This window comes from Macrotis lagotis, chromosome 5, assembly GCF_037893015.1.
Source record: "Macrotis lagotis isolate mMagLag1 chromosome 5, bilby.v1.9.chrom.fasta, whole genome shotgun sequence".
Taxonomy (NCBI): Eukaryota; Metazoa; Chordata; class Mammalia; order Peramelemorphia; family Peramelidae; genus Macrotis; species Macrotis lagotis.
In genome coordinates, this window is record NC_133662.1 from 259,274,001 (window position 1) to 259,292,473 (window position 18,473).

The 18,473-nt window shown below is 36.6% G+C and overlaps 1 pseudogene; it reads left to right on the forward strand.

Annotated features, from left to right (window-relative positions):
• Positions 1-972: 972 nt before the first annotated feature.
• On the forward strand, positions 973-1,576 carry LOC141489536 (RAD9, HUS1, RAD1-interacting nuclear orphan protein 1-like; annotated as a pseudogene).
• The last annotated feature ends 16,897 nt before the right edge of the window (positions 1,577-18,473 follow it).

Below are 18,473 nucleotides of genomic sequence, written 5' to 3' on the forward strand. Positions count from 1 at the left end.
AAAGGGGGTGGCATTATTTTAAGGAAAATCCTCAAATTAAACTTCAACACATTTCTTAAAGCATTGAAGACCAAATATCAACCAAAAAACACTGAGGCATTGGCAGATTTCATTGAGCAGCACTTGCTCTTCTTTTTTATTCTTTGTTGGCAAAGGGGGGGGGGATAAATCTGAAACTGAAGGGGATATCAACCTAATGGATATTAATTATTTTTTTCAAAATCAAAACAATGAATCTAGATTATAATTTAGAGAAGCAGCTAGACATCTAAGAACACATAGATGATATCTGGGGCATCCCATACTGGTTACACATGCAAAAATATAATGGGACATGACTGTACCATAAGAAATAACCCTTGAAGGACTCAAAGAAGTTTGGGAAAACTTGTCTGAATGATGGGTGAAGTAGGCAGAACCAGGAAAATAACATATACAATAACTACAATAACATAAATGGGAAAAATAAAATAAAACATTACTAAAACTATGTTATTATAATGACCAAGGTTGTCTCTAGGAGAGAGCAGAAGAAATACATGGTCATTCCATTCCTTTCTTTGCTAGGGGAAAGCTAGTGATATGCATACCCTATCAATCTCATTTCAAGTGTTGCCTAGTTTTATTGAACCACTATCCTTCCCCTTTTTTAAAAAGTTTTTGTAAGGCAATGGGGTTGTGACTTGCCGAAGGTCATACAACTAGGTAATTATTAAGTGTCTGAGGCTGGTACTCCTTACTCCAGGGCTTGTGCTCTATCCCCTGTGCCACCTAGCTGTCCCCATCTTTCCTCTTTCCAAAAAAAAATTATTTTTAAAATAATTATCTAGCTGTGTGGCCTTGGGCAAGCCATGGCTTTACCACAAAAAAATAGCTATAATAAAACAAAATTATTTTTTCTTGCTCTTTTTTCAAGAAATAGAAATATATTTGGACATTAAGGTGATGTAAAAAGACTTTGGCAAAGAGATGATGTCCAAGCTCTTCCCAAGTTTTTATTCTGGATGCTTCCTTGGAGGAATTACCCTCACCCAGTCTATCTCCAGAATACAGAAGGCAGTCTCAGTCTACCAGAAACAACAGCAGGCACCTAATAATCTTTGGAATCTGGCAAAAGTCAAAAAGTAACCAAGATTAGATATCCACCTCGGTCCTTTGAGACTGTCTTCTTCCCATGAGACTGTTATGAACAATTTCTCAATTATGGAGTTTTCTATCCAGTATCCAAAGAACAGACTCTTGATCCCTGTATTTAGTCCTCAAAAACTGTGGGAATTGTCCTCTTCTGACCTTCAAAATTTAGGTTCCATATTTATCCCACCTGATATCCAGACCTCAGGAAAATCCCCTGTGAGGGACAGTGGGTATATTCCCACAGACCATAGGCAGCAAGGGAGAAGATGCTGTTCCCTCTTGTGGAGCCTTCTGAGAGTCTAGCTTCTGGACCTGTACTGATAACTGATGCACCAGAGGAGAAAGATGGGCAGAAGATAATTTGGAGATGATGACATCAAGTTCTTACTTGCTCAGGAAGAAGGGGAAATGAAACAGAAACACATTTCTTGTGAAGACATGAGTGGAGGCTGGAAACACTGGTCTCTTTTTACCAATAACTCAGCTCTGGAAGAGTAGAAATTGACATTGTTCCATGGATGGTTTTTATAGTGCTGTGAAATCCCATTTCTGGCCCTCAAAGAGATCAAATCAACAGACTCAAGTATCATTTAGGACCCCTGTAGTCCTCCCTGGTGATTTAATAGGGAGTCATAAGCCCCAGAATCATTATGTGAACGAAAGCTAAAGTTCCCTAATATGGTTTTTGGTATTGCCAGTTGGTGGCATAGCATACACAGACCATTGTTTTTATAGTTTTCTTCCTGCTATTAAACAGCTTAATGGTAATTCATAGCAGTTAGAGGGAAAATGGTCATACAATATTTTCAACAAATTATAAATAATGCATTTGAGGGTGGGAAGATAACTTTTAGAAAATATTAAAAATGTTTACAAATAAATGCAGAAAGCTCAAAAAATGACTTCTATGGGAAAGCAATAATCAGAAAATTAAGGTATGCATTGAGTTAATAACAGCTGATATCTAGATAGCGCCTAAAGGCTTCTAAAGTAGCCAACTGCCCTCATAAAATGGGTCTTACGAGGATTCCATTTTCTGGAGACTCAGAAAGAGGGTTAGTGATTTGCTCATGTTCACACAGTTAGCAAAGTTTCGAGGTAGGATTTGGGTTTAAGGCATGGTCCTTGAGAAAGAAATCTAGCCTGTAAATTCCAAGCTATCCTGTGAGGTTTGAGCAATTCAAATTTATATTTTTGGGGGGCAAAGCACCTGCAATAATGAGAAAACTAAATGAAGAGGTATGGAAGCATTCTGCTCTATCCTATTGGAGGGGTCACCCATGCTGTTGATATCGTGGATCCATTGAGGAATTGAAGAAATAAACTGAAACAAAGTTCTGGACCAGAAACCATGTTTCTAATAAACTAGAAGCATGGGAGGAAATAGGCTTCTCTTGTTGTCTGGGTCATTAATTTTTGTTCTCCTGCCTTAGTCCTATTCCAAGAGGGGAGAAAAAGTCCATTATAAAACTTTAAACCTTGTGCCATTTACTCTAAAGGATTTTTTTGGGGGGTATTCTAATAGTTGTCCAATTTTATTATTATTTATTTAGTTAGTTTTTAGTTTTTAGGTTTTTGCAAGGCAATGGGGTTAAGTGGCTTGCCCAAGGCCACATGGCCAGGTAATTATTAAGTGTCTGAGGCTGGATTTGAACTCGGGTACTCCTGACTCCGGGGCCAGTGCTCTATCCACTGCACACCTAGACACCCCCCAATTTTTAAAATACATTGTTTCACTTCCTTTTCTGTCTTTCCATTACAGTCACTTCAGACTGAACTGTTTCTTGCAACAAGAATAAACAATTAAGCAAAAAAAAAAGTATGTAACAATGTATACTATACTCTGCCCCAGGAATCCCCCACCTACTTCTCTGATACAAGGGGGGAGATATATTTGACTTTCTATTGCTAGTCCCTTACATTGGTTTTTCCATGATTCTGAACATGTTTTCCTTTTCATGATCTTTTTGTTAACGTTGTAGTGATGGCATTTATTGTTCCCTGGATCTGCTCACTTCCTCTGAATTGGTTCCTACAAAACTTCCCATGTTTCTTTCAATGTTTCATAGTTGCCACTTATAATTGTACCAGAATATTCCAGTATACACATTGTCCACAGTTTTTCCTGGCATGCCCCAAATGATGGAGTGCCCACTTCATGTTCAATTCCTTGGTACCATAAAGAGGGTTGCTTTGAGGAATTTGGTAATTTATCAGACCTTGGCTTCTGAGACCATTGAACTTCCTGGATCAGATGTCCAGGAAGTCAGTCATGGACTCAAAGGCTAGACACCATTTAACTCATTCTTACTTATTACCTAGTTCTAATGAAAACCACAATTGATGGACTTGTTCGATGTCTACTCTTCTTGTTCCTAGTGAGATCATGAGAAAAGAATCTTGGGGTTACAGACCTACAGTAGCTAGGGATCCCAGAAGTCATCCAATCCCATCATTTTAAATATTTAAAACCAATTTGAGGTCCAGGGAGGTTCATATTATTATAGAGTTGGAAGGACCTGAGGTACCATCAAACCCAACCTCAGTTTATGAAGAAGAAAGGGAGGCTGTTTGAAAAGGAGCAAATTCACCAGGTCAAAACTTCCTTGGCAATCAGCACTAGGATTAGTCAGCTGAACTTACAACTTAGGCAAGATAGGAAGATTCATTCTCCAAAAATAAAAAAAAAATGTTCACTTTGGTAATTTATTATTTATACCTAATATAATAATGGTAGAGAAGGAGAGAGAGGATGTTGAAAACAATGAAAATTTGGTATTTTGTCAGCATTATAAACTTGAGAAGGATTAAATAGTGCATCACCTACAGAGACTTTTAAAATTAATTCCTTTAGACAGTAAACAGCCAGATATGGCAAACATCAAAAGAGAGACAGGATTTACATCTCCAAGCCTGTTTTCCTCCTGAACCCCAGTCCCAAAGCTATCTCCAACCGGTTACAGGAGGCTCTCCCTAAAGATCCCACTGTTGAGCAGCTAGGTGGCGCAGTAGATAGAGCACCGGCCCTGGAGTCAGGAGGACCTGGGTTCAAATTTGACCTCAGACAATAATGACCTAGCTGTGGCCTTGGGCAAGTCACTTCACCCCATTGCCTTGCAAAAAGGAAAAAAATAAAGATCCAGTTGTTGCCTCAGATTTAACAAGTTCATACAAAACTTATGATCTTTTCCCCTAAAGTAATTGTAGAAGCATTTACATTTTTTTCAATTGCTCTTGAAATATTAAGGAATTCTAATATTGGTGGTATTCTCTCCTTGGCAAAGATAACTGCAGTGATTTGCCACTTCCTTCTCCAGCTTCAAGAAACTGAGGCAAACAGAGTTAAGCAACTTGCCCAGGGTCACAAAGTTAGTAATGTCTTCCTAAGTTTACTTTGAGGAAAAAAGTCTTTTAAAGTCTGACTCCATGGCCAAGCAACTGCGCCACCTAGCGGCCAATTCTAATATAAAGAAAGGCTATTTCTGTTTCAAAGAGTTTCCCTTGGGAAGCTAGGGATCATCAGTCTAGGAAAAAATGCTTTTTAAAAAAAAAAATATATTTTATACCCCCACCCAATTACATGGAAAAACAATATTTAACTTTCATTTTTTTTGGTTGGAATTCCAAGTTCTATCTATTCTTCCTTCCTCCTTCCCCCTTCCTGAGATGGCAAACAATGTGATATAGGTTATACATGTGAAATCATGTAAAACATTTCCATATTAGTCATTATGTACATGAAGACTCAGACAACAAAAAGAAGGAAGGAACCAACAAATGAAGGAAGTGCAAAAGGGAAACTAATATGCTTTAGTCTGTATTCAGATGGCATCAGTTCTTTCTCTGTAGGCATAGAACATTTTTCATCATGAGTTCTTTAGGATTGCCTTGGATCATTACATTACTGAGTCATTCCAAGATGATCATCATACACTATTGCTATTACCAGGTACAACATTCTCCTGTTTCTACTCATTTCTCTATATATTAGTTCAAGTATGTCCCAAAAAGTCTTTTCTTAAGATAATGAATTAAGGGTTATACTGAAATTTAGCTCTGGTTTAATTCCCAGTTTAGTCCATCACCTCCCCACCCACTTGAAATGTTTAGTGCTAGAACCTACCCTTCCTCCACTGAGAAAGGATTAAAATATGTTCCCCCTTATTGGGGAAAAAGGGGTTGAATGAACCCAGAAGAATGGAATAATAATTTGGTTACTCAAATATTCTCAATTTTTAACCTAATTTTTTTTTTTATTTAAGGCAATGGGGTTAAATGTCTTGCCCAAGGCCACAACAGCTAGGTCATTATTAAGTGTCTGAGACAGGATTTGAACCCAGGTCCTCCTGACTCCAGGGCCACCTAGCTGCCCCTATTAACCTAATTATTAACTTTATTTTTAACATATCTTTTCCATGTTCAATACTACTATAAATGTTGTCTAACATTGTCTTAAGACATAGAGTCATATCAGAGGGCATGGAGAATTGTCAGGACATCTCTTGCCCTCCTTCTTTTCCTCTCCCTCACTCCTCCCCCCTTTCCCTTTCATCTTCTCCTTTTGTCTCTCCTCTTTTCTCTCCAAGAAAGGAATGCTTGACTGTTAGATTTTATATTAAATTAGGGGCGGCTAGGTGGTGCAGTGGATAGAGCACTGGCCCTGGAGTCAGGAGGACCTGGGTTCAAATCCTGTCTCAGACACTTAATAATGACCTCGCTGTTGTGGCCTTGGGCAAGCCACTTAACCCCATTGCCTTGCAAAAAAAATTAAATTAAATTATTTCTGGCAGATGAATTTAAGTTGGGGAAGTCAATATTAATGTTTTAATTAATTAATTTGGGATCCAGAAAGTTTAAAAAATATTTTGATAATTATAATTCAAAATACTTTCCTTTGTAAATGATCCTAGGTATTTTATTTTTATGCATTTAATAGCCTGTTTCTGAAAAGGGCTTCTAAGGCTTGCCAGCCTGATACCCAAGGGCTCAATTACACCACAAAATGTTAAGAAGCTCTACCTTAATGTCCCCCTTCCTCCTAACTTCCTAGTTTCTATGGAGGGCATTCCCATTCTTCCCCTGGCACAGCTTCACAAGCTGGGGTTCTTCTCTACTCTTCACACCTAAATTCCAGTCAATCTTTTGCCAAGTCTTGTTTCTACCCCCCAGGCCCTCTCTCTACTCCCACAGCAACAATCCCACACCAGACACCTCTCCTCACCTCTAACCATTCTCTCTGCAGTGACTGCCAAAGGAGACCTTTGTGTATCCATCTGACCCTATCCTTCTTTGCCTGAGAAACTTCAGTGACTTCCAGTTGTTGCTAAGATAAAAGTTCTCCTCTGCTTGACATTCCAAGTATTTTACCATTTGATACTTTTTAGAGTGATTTTCACTTTCTGGAATGATTTTACAGTATTCTCCCTCAAGAATTCTATATTCCAATTAGCTAGATTCATAATTTTAATACTCTAACTCCAGTCACCATGTCTTTGCCTGGGCTCTCATGTCTAGAATGCTCTCTCTCCTCATCCCTACTTCTTTTTTTTTTTGCAAGGAAAATGGGGTTAAGTGGCTTGCTCAAGGCCACACAGTTAGGTCATTATTAAGTGTCTGAGGCCAGATTTGAACCCAGGTCCTCCTGACTCCAGGGCCGGTGCTCTATCCACTGTGCCACCTAGCTGCCCCTCATCCCTACTTCTTAAAACCCCTAAATCCCTTTCAAATGTGCCTTCCTCCCAGAGAATTCTCTTCCCCCCCCCTGGAGAGAATTCTGTCAGGACATCTCTTGCTCTCCTTCTTTCCCTCTCCCTCACTCCTTCCCCCCTTTCCCCTTTTTCCATATGAGAATACCTCACCTCCTCCTGGTATTGCCTTGGAGCTATTCTGTATTTAAAAATTGAAGTTTCTATGTTTCATTTTGTCTTTGTATCCTTACCAAAGGGTCTGGAACATAGTAGGCACTTAATAAACACTAAGTGAATAAAAATGGATTGAGAAAAATGCTTCCTGGACAAATAGGGTCTAAGAGGAAAGAGGATTGGATTGGATTTACAAGATAGAGTTCAAACCTTGTCCTGAGAAAGTCACCGAGTTACTTTGGTCCTGTTTCCTTATCTGTAAGATGAGGGAGTGAGATGATGGTCTCTCTCAAATATCTTCTGTTCTAAATCTTTGATCCTTTGAAGAAAAGCCATTGTTTCCAGATCTATCATTTAATGTAGTCAGCAAATTGAATGTAATGTCTTTATCCAACTTCTTCCACTTCTAGAAAATGCTGAGAGTGAGAGATGCAATTTCTCTGAAGGACTTTGAGGTCACTCATTCTTTCTATTCTGAACCATTCAATTCTTTATTATCCATGTTGATGAGTATTCCCAGGAAATGTTGGCTAGTCCATAGTTCCAGGAATGTTGGTGGTTGATACTTGCCCTTAGTTATCAAAGAAGACCAAAATGTCAACACTATATTTGAGATACATGATGGTGTGTCAGACTGTAGCTGATCAGATCGATACCACAGGTTGAGCACAGATAGTCCATGTGAATACTTGGGGTGGGTACTCTAAACTTATACATGTCATGTTTCCTTTGAACTGCATCAATTCAGCCTGGCTCATAGAGTGCAGCCCCCTCATGGATGAGGGCATGCCATGCTGGGTGATCCTGTGCTAGTGTCTCCCATTGATGTACAATCAATTCTAAAGTTCTAGAGACCTTCAAGGTTCTCTTAGGATCACTTCTTTGGCTCCTCTTGTGAGCACTTGCCCTGTGTGGGTTCTCCAAGTGTATGTTTAGCATTTTAACAATGTGGCCAGCCCATCATGGTTGCTCTCTCTGTAGTAATGTTGGAATGCTAGGCAGTTTAGCCCAAGAAAGGACCTCAGTGTCTTGTATCTTCTGCCAGATGATCTCCAGAATCTTCCTAAGACTATTTAAATGGAAGTCATTCAGTTTCTTGATGTAGCATTGGTAGATTATCCAGGTTTCCCAGGCATCCCGCAATGAGATCAACTCTGTAGAGTTTCAGTTTAGTAGTAGTCTAATACCTCTTCTCTCCTACACTTTCTTTCAGAGCCTCCTAAATACTGAGTTAGCTCTGGCAGTGCAAGTGTCAACCTCATTGTGTACCCTCTTGGAAAGGACACTGCCAAGGGAAGTGAACTTGTCCACAGTACTCGAAACTTCTCCATTTGCTGTAACTGATGGTTCCCCATCTGGATAGTGTGATGCTGACCGATGGAGAACCTGGGTTTTCTTGGTGTTCATTGTTAGACCAAAATGAGCCCAAACAGCAGACAAACGATCCATAGTTTATTGCATCTCAGCTTCAGTGGTTGCATTGAGGCACAATTATCTGCAAATAGAAGATCAGGCGCCAACCCTCCCTTTACTTTGGTTCTGGCTTATAGCCTTTTCAAGTTGAAGAATTTACCATCAGTTCACAGTTCCAGGGATATCAGTGTCCTGCCTCTCTAAAAACTGATGTGATAAATACACCCCCCCCCCACACACACACAAAATACACCAGCACAGCATTAAAAAAAATTTGAGGTCTCAACTGTGGCTACATATTACTGGAATATACAGTCAGTCTCCTTTACCTAGGGAAATATGTTTTAATTGTCATTATTGGAGAGAGGATAAAAGGAAAAGATTCAAATTTAAATTTACTAACAATCAATAATTTAATAACCATATATTGAGATCCCATTGCATATGGGATCCTATTCTATGGTTCCTACAAAGACAAATAAGATTTAGTTCTGATGGGGTTAGGCATGGAGTTGGAGTTAGACTAATGGGTTAGACAGAGATTGTCAGCATGACAGTTGGGGATCTGAGTGGGCCCCTTAATTGTAACCCTATATACTGTCTCAGCCTATCAGACCCCATCATATCCTTCACTCTATTCAATCTCTTTCTGTCCTCTGACACTGTCTGCCACTCTGGTACAATCCCCCACCATCCCTTGCTTGAACTGTTGAAATAGCTCTTTGGGGGGCAGCTAGGTGGTGCAGCCCTGGAGTCAGGAGGACCTGAGTTCAAATCCTACATCAGATATTTAATACTTAGTTATGTGATCTTGGGCAACTCACTTAATCCCATTGCCATGCAAAAACCAAAAGAAGAAAAAAAGAAATAGCTCTTTGGTTAGTCTCTGCCTTAATTCCTTCCATACTCCAGTCTATACTCTCCGAGCTATTAAAGTGATCTTCCTAAAGCACAGGCATATCCAGGAATCTCCAGTGGCTCTTTAGGATCAAATATAAAATCTTCTGGCTTTTAAATCCCTTTATGTTCTGGCCACTTCCTATCTTTCTAAACTTAACATACCTTACTACTCTTTCTCTCCTCATTAAACTCTATAATTCTGTGACACTGGCCTCCTCACTGTTCTTCCAATATGACAATCTCCCAATAATTTATTTTCACCAACTTTCATCCATGTCTAAAATTTCTCCCCTCCTTGTCTCTGCTACCTGTATTCTCTGATTTCCTTCAAGTCCCAAGGAAGCTTTTCCTTGAACTATTATGTTTTAAGAAATGATGAGCAGATAATCAGGGACAATTTGGGGCTATCTGCAATGGAGAATACCATCTGTATCCAGAGAAAGAACTGTGGAGTTTGAACAAAGACCAAGGACTATTACCTTTATTTTAGAAAAAAAAAGATATCTTATTGTCTGATCTTGCTGTCTCTTATACTTTATGTTTCTTCCTTAAGGATATGATTTCTCTCTCATCACATTTGATTTAGATCAATGTATACCATGGAAACAATGTAAAGACTAACAGACTGCCTTCTGGGGGGGGGAGGAAGCAAAATTAAGGGAAAATTTGTAAAACTCAAAATAAATAAAATCTTTCTTTTATTTTTTTTAAAAGAAATGATGAGCAGGAGGGATTTCAGAAAAACCCAGAAAGACTTACATGATCTGATGCTGATTGAAGTGAGCAGAACCAGAACACTGCAGTAAACAGTAACATTCAACATAGTCAACAATGATAGATCTAGCTCTTCTCATCTATAAAATGATCTAAGACTATTCCAAAAGACTCATGATAGAAAATGCTATTCACATTCAGAGAAAGAATTGACAGAATCTGAATGTAGATTAAGGCGGACTATTTTCATTCTTTGTTTTTTTACCCATGTTTTTTTCCCCTTTTGTTCTGTTCTTTTACAACATGACTAACGTGGAAATATATTTAACATGATTGCACATGTATAATCTATATTAGATTGCCTGTCTTCTTAGGGAGTGGGGGGGAGGAAAAAATTTTGAAATTTAAAATGTTATAAAAATAAAAGAATGTGGATTAGAAAAACCTGGAAAGACTTACATGAACTAATGCTGAGTGAAGTGAGCAGAACCTGGAGAATACTATTCATTAGAACAGCAACATTGTATAAGGATCAACTATAATAGACTTAACTCTTCTCACCAATACAGTGATCAAAGACAATTCCTTTTTTTTTTAAAGATGATTCTTGTGATTAAAAATGTCATCAGTGTCCAGGGAAAGAACTATAGAGTCTGTCTGCAGATTGAAGCATAAAATTTTCATTTTAAAAATTTTTCTTTTGTTTATTCTTTCTCGTGGCTTTCCCCTTTTGTTCTGATTCTTTTTTCACAACATGACTAATACAGAAATATGTATAACATGATTATGCATGTATGACTCATATTTAATTGTTAGCCTTTCTGAGGGAGAAAATTTTACAGAAAAGAATGTTATAAAAACCAAAAAAAAATTAAAACTATTCTTTTTTTAGAAAGATTTTATTTATTTTGAATTTTACAATTTCCCCCCAATCTCACTTTCCTCCCCCATCCCTCACAGAAGGCAGTCTGTTAGTCTTTACATTGTTTCCATGTTATACATTGATCTCAGTTGAATGTGATGAGAGAGAAATTATATCCTTAAGGAAGAGAAATAAAGTATAAGAGATAGCAAAATTACATAATAAGGTAATGGTTTTTTCTTTCCTAAATTGAAGGTAATAGTCTTTGGTCTTTGTTCAAACTCCACAATCCTTTCTCTGGATATAGATGGTATTCTCCATCGCAGATACCCCAAAATTGTGCCTTATTGTTGCACTGATGGAATGAGCAAGTCCATCAAGTTTGATCATCACCCCCATGTTGCTGTTAGGGTATACAATGTTTTTCTGGTTCTGCTCATCTCTCTCAGCATTAGTTCATGCAAATCCTTCCAGACTTCTCTAAATTCCCATCCCTCCTGGTTTCTAATAGAACAGTAGTGTTCCATGACATACATATACCACAGTTTGTTAAGCCATTCCCCAGTTGAAGGACATTCACTTAGTTTCCAATTCTTTGCCACCATAAACAGGGTGATGTTTTTACCCTTTTTCATGATCTCTTCAGGGTATAGACCCAGTAGTGGTATTGCTGGTTCAAACAGTATGCACATTTTGGTTGCAAATTGCTCTCCAGAAAGGTTGGATGAGTTCACAGCTCTACCAACAATGTATTAGTGTCCCAGAATTCCCACATCCCTTCCAACATTAATTATTATCCTTTCTGGTCATATTGGTCAGTCTGAGAGGTGTGAGACGGTATCTCAGAGATGCTTTAATTTGCATTTCTCTAATAAGTAATGATTTAGAGTAATTTTTCATATGACCATGGGTGGCTTTGATCTCCTCATCTGTAAATTGCCTTTGCATATGCTTTGACCATTTGTCAATTGGGGAATGGCTTGTTTTTTTGAAAATTTGACTCACTTCTCTGTATATTTTAGATGTGAGTCCTCGGTCAGAAATAATAGTTGTAAAGATTGCTTCCCAGTTTACAACATTTCTTTTGATCTTGGTTACAGTGGCTTTGTCTGTGCAAAAGCTTTTTAATTTGATGTAATTGAAATCATCTAGTTTGTTTTTAGGGATGGTCTCCATCTCTTCCTCAGTTATAGACTGTTTTCCTTTCCATAGATCTGACAGGTAAACTAGTCCTTGATCTTCTAGTTTGCTTATAATATTTTTTTTTTATGTCTAAATCCTGTATCCATTTGAATCTTATCTTGGTATAGGGTGTGAGGTGTTGGTCTAATCCAAGTTTCTGCCATACTAACTTCCAATTTTCCCCACAGTTTTAATCAACGAGAGAGTTTTTATTCCAATAGCTGGACTCTTTGGTTTTATCAAACAGCAGATTACTATAATCGTTTCCTGCTATTGCACCTAGTCTGTTCCACTGGTCCACCACTCTATTTCTTAGCCAATACCAGACAGTTTTGATGTCTGATGCTTTATAATATAATTTTAGATCTGGTAGGGCTAAACCACTTTCTTTTGTACTTTTTTCCCATTGAATCCCTGGAAATTCTTGACTTTTTATTTCTCTATATAAATTTACTTACAACTTTCTTGAAATTATTCTTACATGTAATTGGGAAAAAAATACTCTTTAGATTTAAAAAAGAAGCCTTTCCCTAATTTTCACTAATAATAGTGCCTTACCTCTGAGATTGTTTCAAATTTATCCTGCATATACCCTGTTTGTACATAATTGTTTTTGTGTCATCTTCCCCATTAGACTAAGAGATTCTTTTTTTCCTTTTTTTTGCTTAAAGATTTTATTTATTTTGAGTTTTACAATTTTTCCCTCTAATCTTACTTCCCTCCCCTGCACCTCCCATAGAAGGCAATTTGCCAGTCTTTACATTGTTTCCATGGTATACATTGATCCAAATTGAATATGATGAGAAAGAAATCATATCCTTAAGGAAGAAACATAAAGTATAAGAGATAGCAAGATTAGACAACAAGATATCAGGTTTTGTTTTCTAAATTAAAGGTAATAGTCTTTGGTCTTTGATCAAACTCCACAGTTCTTTCTTTGGATACAGATGGTATTCTCCATTGCAGACAGCCCCAAATTGTCCCTGGTTGTTGCACTGATGGAATGAGCAAGTCCATCAAGGTTGATCATCACCCCCATGTTGCTGTTAGGGTTTACAGTGTTTTTCTGGTTCTCCTCATCTCACTCAGCATCACTTCATACAAATCCCTCCAGGCTTCCCTGAAATCCCGTCCCTCCTGGTTTCTAATAGAAGAATAGTGTTCCATGACATGCATATACCACAGTTTGTTAAGCCATTTCCCAAATAAAGGACATTTACTTGATTTCCAATTTTTTGCTACCATAAACAGGGCTGCTATGAATATTTTTGTGCAAGTGATGTTTTTACCCTTTTTCATGATCTCTTCAGGGTATAGACCCAGTAGTGGTATTGCTGGTTTAAAAGGTATGCACATTTTGGTTGCACATTGCTCTCCAGAAAGGCTGGATGAGTTCACAGCAACACCAAAGTAATAGTGTCCCAGATTTCCCACAACCCTTCCAACAATGATTATTATTCTTTCTGGTCATATTGGCTAGTCTGAGAGGTGTGAGGTGGTACCTCAGAGAAGCTTTAATTTGCATTTCTTTAATAAGTAATGATTTAGAGCAATTTTTTCACATGACTATGGATTGCTTTGATCTCCACATCTGTAAATTGCCTTTGCATGGCCTTTGACCATTTGTCAATTGGGGAATTGCTTGTTTTTAAAAATATGAGTCAGTTCTCTGCATATTTTAGAAATGAGTCCTTGGTCAGTAACATTAGTTGTAAAGATTGTTTCCCAGTTTACTACATTTCTTTTGATCTTGGTTGCAGTGGTTCTGTCTGTGCAAAAGCTTTTTAATTTAATGTAATTGAAATCATCCAGTTTGTTTTTAGTAATGTTCTCCAACTCTTAGTCATAAACTGCTTCCCTTTCCATAGATCTGACAGGTAAACTAGTCATTGATCTTCTAATTTGCTTATAATATTTTTTTATGTCTAAATCCTATATCCATTTGGATCTTATCTTGGTATAGGGTGTGAGGTGTTGGTCTAATCCAAGTTTCTGCCATACTAACTTCCAATTTTCCCCCCAACAGTTTTTTATTGGAGAGAGTTTTTAATTCCAATAGCTGGACTCTTTGGGTTTATCAAACAGATTACTATAATCATTTCCTGCTATTGCACCTAGACTAAGAGATTCTTGAGAGTATGTCCTATCTTTTGCCTTTCATTTCCTAGGACTTGCAAGGTGCCTGCCATATAGTAGGCACTTGTTGACTTGATTTGACTTGTGGACATGTCATGTCCATTTTTTTTTCTTTTCCTGGGCAAAAATGTTTCTGATGTCATTGTCAGGTAAGGAAGAAAGGGCTAATTGAAATATTCATTCATTCCACAAAAATATTTATTGAGATCCTATTACATCTAAAACATTATTCTGTGTTTTCTACAAAAGGAAATAAGCCCAGGTTCCTGTCTGTAAGAAGCCAGCTGTTCAGTTAGGGTAATAAGGCATGTCTGTATTGATTTCCAATAAAATGGAAAAGTGAATGATTGTGGCTAAACCTGACTTTTGACTTCACCTCAAAGCAATAACTAATTCAGTAAATAAAAGGACCACAAGGAAGGAGTAAATGGAATGGGAGAAAAAGAATCCCTGTAGGGAAAAGCTTATAAAACAAAAATGAGGTCCCAAAGTAAACAGTGACTATAATAGGGTAAAAGGGGCAAAAAATTTTCAGAAGGAAAAACAAGGCTGTAAAACAACACCTTCACTTTTCTCAACACATTGAACATCAACCAATTAAATATTAAGTTCCTAATATGTGCTTGACACTGGACTAGTCCCTGGGAAAAGCAAAGAAAGAGTAAAGGATGATTCAAAATTCATGTGTTGAAAGGAAAAAGTATTATAGTTTTTAACTCATAATTGGTCTAAGAGTCATTGAAAAGACAAAGGCTAGAAGCTTGAGCTAAGAACTCCTTGGAAAGAGAACAGAAAGGACCTTGTCATCTGGGGCACTGAAAGGAAGGGATCAGATGGGGTGGGGAAATAGAAGAGAAATAGTATTTCTTAAAATTAGGCAACATAACTGAAAGAAGAGACTGTCATTCCTAAAACACTTATATCTTGTATATACAGGGAAATGTGAACAATAAAAACAAAAAGTTTTAAAAGTTATATTAGTAAAAGTAGAATCTTGATGTGGACAAGACGGGGGCACTGTGGTATGATTAAACTAGGACTGTTACAAAGTAAGATAAGTTTTGTTTGTGATTGGTTTGGGTGGTGGCGGGAGTGGCTAGATATAAATACAGGAAATGAGACTGGTCTATTTAAAAAAAAAATTAAACAGTACAGTATCTTGTACGGATATACAAGGGAAGCTAGTAAAGTGATAGAAAGAGCAGTAGAACTGAGGACCAGCTTCAGTAGGAGGACACTCTAGGTCCAAATCCTGCCTCCAATGCCAGGCAAGTCATTTAACTTCCCATTGCACAGACATATATAAGGTACAGGACAGATAAAGATACATATTTGTAGATAGAATCTCCTTACCTGGAAAGATCATTGCAAAGGATGGATGAAATCCCAGGTTGAACCGGGTCAAAAATGAACATAGCAGTAACAAATGGAGGAAAAACCAAACTGAACCCTTATAGCCTTGAATAGCAATGGGCTGAATTTGCCAATGAAAAAGAATAAAATTATAGAATAGATTAGGAAGGAACACCTAACAATTAATTTTGTTTAGATTTGGTTGTTTGCATGATGTCTCCCCCCATTAGACTATGAACTCCTTGAGATCAGGGATTGCCATTTGCCTTTCTTTGTATCCTCAGCATTTAGCACCTCATAAAAAGCAAGCACTTAATAAAGGTTTACTGACTGGCTGCATTTCTTTCCTAGAAAACAGTCCTTCAGAGTAGTGCCTTGCTAATAGCATAATGAATCCAGGGCTGGAATGGACTTCGTTCAGTCCCCCAGCATTACAAATGAAGAAACTGATGCCTGGAGAGATAAGTGTTTGTCAAAGAGTTAAAAAGTGGCTGAGCCAGTATTTGACATTAGATCCTATGAGTCCTTTCCACTGTATCTAGATTAATTCCTAGCACAGTTTTCCAAATTTATTAGGTGTTTAATAATGAAAAAAGAATGACAAAAAAAAAACCAGAACTAGAGATAGAAATTTCCATTCAAATTGAAACTTAAAAATGAAGGGCTGAAATAATATGAATTGTACATCAGTTAAGTCTAAAGAAGCAGTCACTGCAAATATGATTTTTGAATAGAGTAAAAGGAAACAGCATTAAGGAAGATACAGAAGGATGTTCTTAAAGGAAAAACCAACTGAAATGTAGATATTCACATAATAAGATACTAAATTAATTTGATTAATTTTCTTAAGTTGTGGATATCCTTCCATTTTTTAAAATTAACAAATGCATTTCATTTTGACAAAACAAATATTTCCCCAAAATATCTTTAAAATTTTATTGTAATATATTTTATTTTATTTTCCTTTTTTTAAAAAGATTTTATTTATTTTGAGTTTTACAATTTTTCCCCTAATCTTACTTCCCTCCCCCCACCCTGCACAGAAGGCAATTTGCCAGTCTTTACATTGTTTCCATGGTATACCTTGATCCAAACTGAATGTGATGAGAGAGAAATCAAATCCTTAACGAAGAAACATAAAGTATAAGAGATAGCCAGATCAGACAATAAGATAGCAGGTTTTTTCCCCTAAATTAAAGGGAATAGTCCTTGGTCTTTGTTCAAACTCCACAGTTCTCTCTCTGGATACAGATAGTATTTTCTATTGCAGGGAGCCCCAAACTGTCCCTGATTGTTGCACTGATGGAATGAGCAAGTCCATCAAGGTTGGCCATCACCCCCATGTTGCTGCCAAAATTCTTTTACAGTTTTTTCCAGAAAAAAAAGTTTTCTGAAAAAGATATTCCCTGAAGAAAACCTGTCAGGTTAGGAATATAGGATGGAAAGAAATGCAACCATTCATTTCAGCAGAAATGGTATTCATGCTAAACACTGCCCTGAACCAGTGGTCTGCTTATTACAGTGATTGTTTACCTATTTTTTTCATCTCTGTTTTAATGTGTCACTTCATGTAGGTCTTAGTTCTCTGACTTTTCATACTCCTAATTCTTTACTGCACATGGCATTTCTTTACATATCACAATTTGTTCATCTATTCTCCAATCAATAGGCATACATTTTGTTTCCAGATTTTATCACCAACAATGCTGCTATGAATATTGGTGAACATGTATTGGTTTGCTTGTTTGGTTTTTGGTTGCTTTTCATAATCTCCTTGGGAAGGCTTAGGATGAGTAGTAAGATCTCTGGGTCAAATGGTATGATCAATTTAGTAATTTTAGTATTTTCCTTCTTTAATTTTAAATTTGTTAATTTTCTTTCATAATTCCAAATTATTTTCTGGAACATTTGAATCAAAGGAGATACTAAGTTTTTCTTTCCCATAATTTGAGATTTTTCTCATTTAGAATTTGACAAATAGAACTGAAAAATAAGCAAAAAGGAAATTAGAAGCTTGAATAAAATATGGAAAACTGGATCTGACATCTATGAACAATTCTGAGTGAGAACAATAAAGAATGTGTCCATTTTGAGGGTCATGTAATTCATAAAAAATTATCACATATTTGGGCTAAAAGCTTATGAAGAAAGGCATACATTAGATATTTCATTTACTGATCACTTCAGTAATGAAAAGCGCATTCAATAAAAAATATGAAAAAGAGATAAAAATCTAAATAATAAATCTAAATAAAAACCTAAATAATGAAGGGGTCAAGCCCCAAATAAATCATACAAAAGATTTATATAAATTTTAAAAAGAACAATGAGAAAGCATGTTAAAATGTTTCGGATATAGCTAAACCAGACTAGAGAACAAATAATAACCCTAAATGTTTACATTAAACTAAAGGAAACAAAAGAGGATTGATAAATTAAACATGTAATTCCCTATGTATATAAACAAAAGTTTACATAAAACAGTAAAACAAAGCAAAAGAAACTTTCTATGAGAAAAATATGATCCTGCTTCTCAGACCCAGAAAGGAGAAAGTCGAGAAAGGAAATGAGAATAATATTAAACAGCATGTAATATAAACAACAAACTAATGGTCCCATAACAATAATAAATGAAAATTCGAAAATTAAAGGCAAGAATTAAAAATTTCAAAATGAATTAAACAAAACAACTGTTTTTCTTTTTAAAAACTAACAAATTTGACAAGTTATTATAAAAACTGATTCTTTTAAAAAGATAAAGCAAAAGTAAGTTAGCAAAATCAAAAATGGAAGCTATTCATAATAAATATAGAGGAAATAAAAAATTATCAGAAACTTCAAAATTATATAATAAGAGAATGAAACCAAAAGTGTGAATGAAATGCTTGAATGTCCAAAAACATGGATAAGCTCAATTA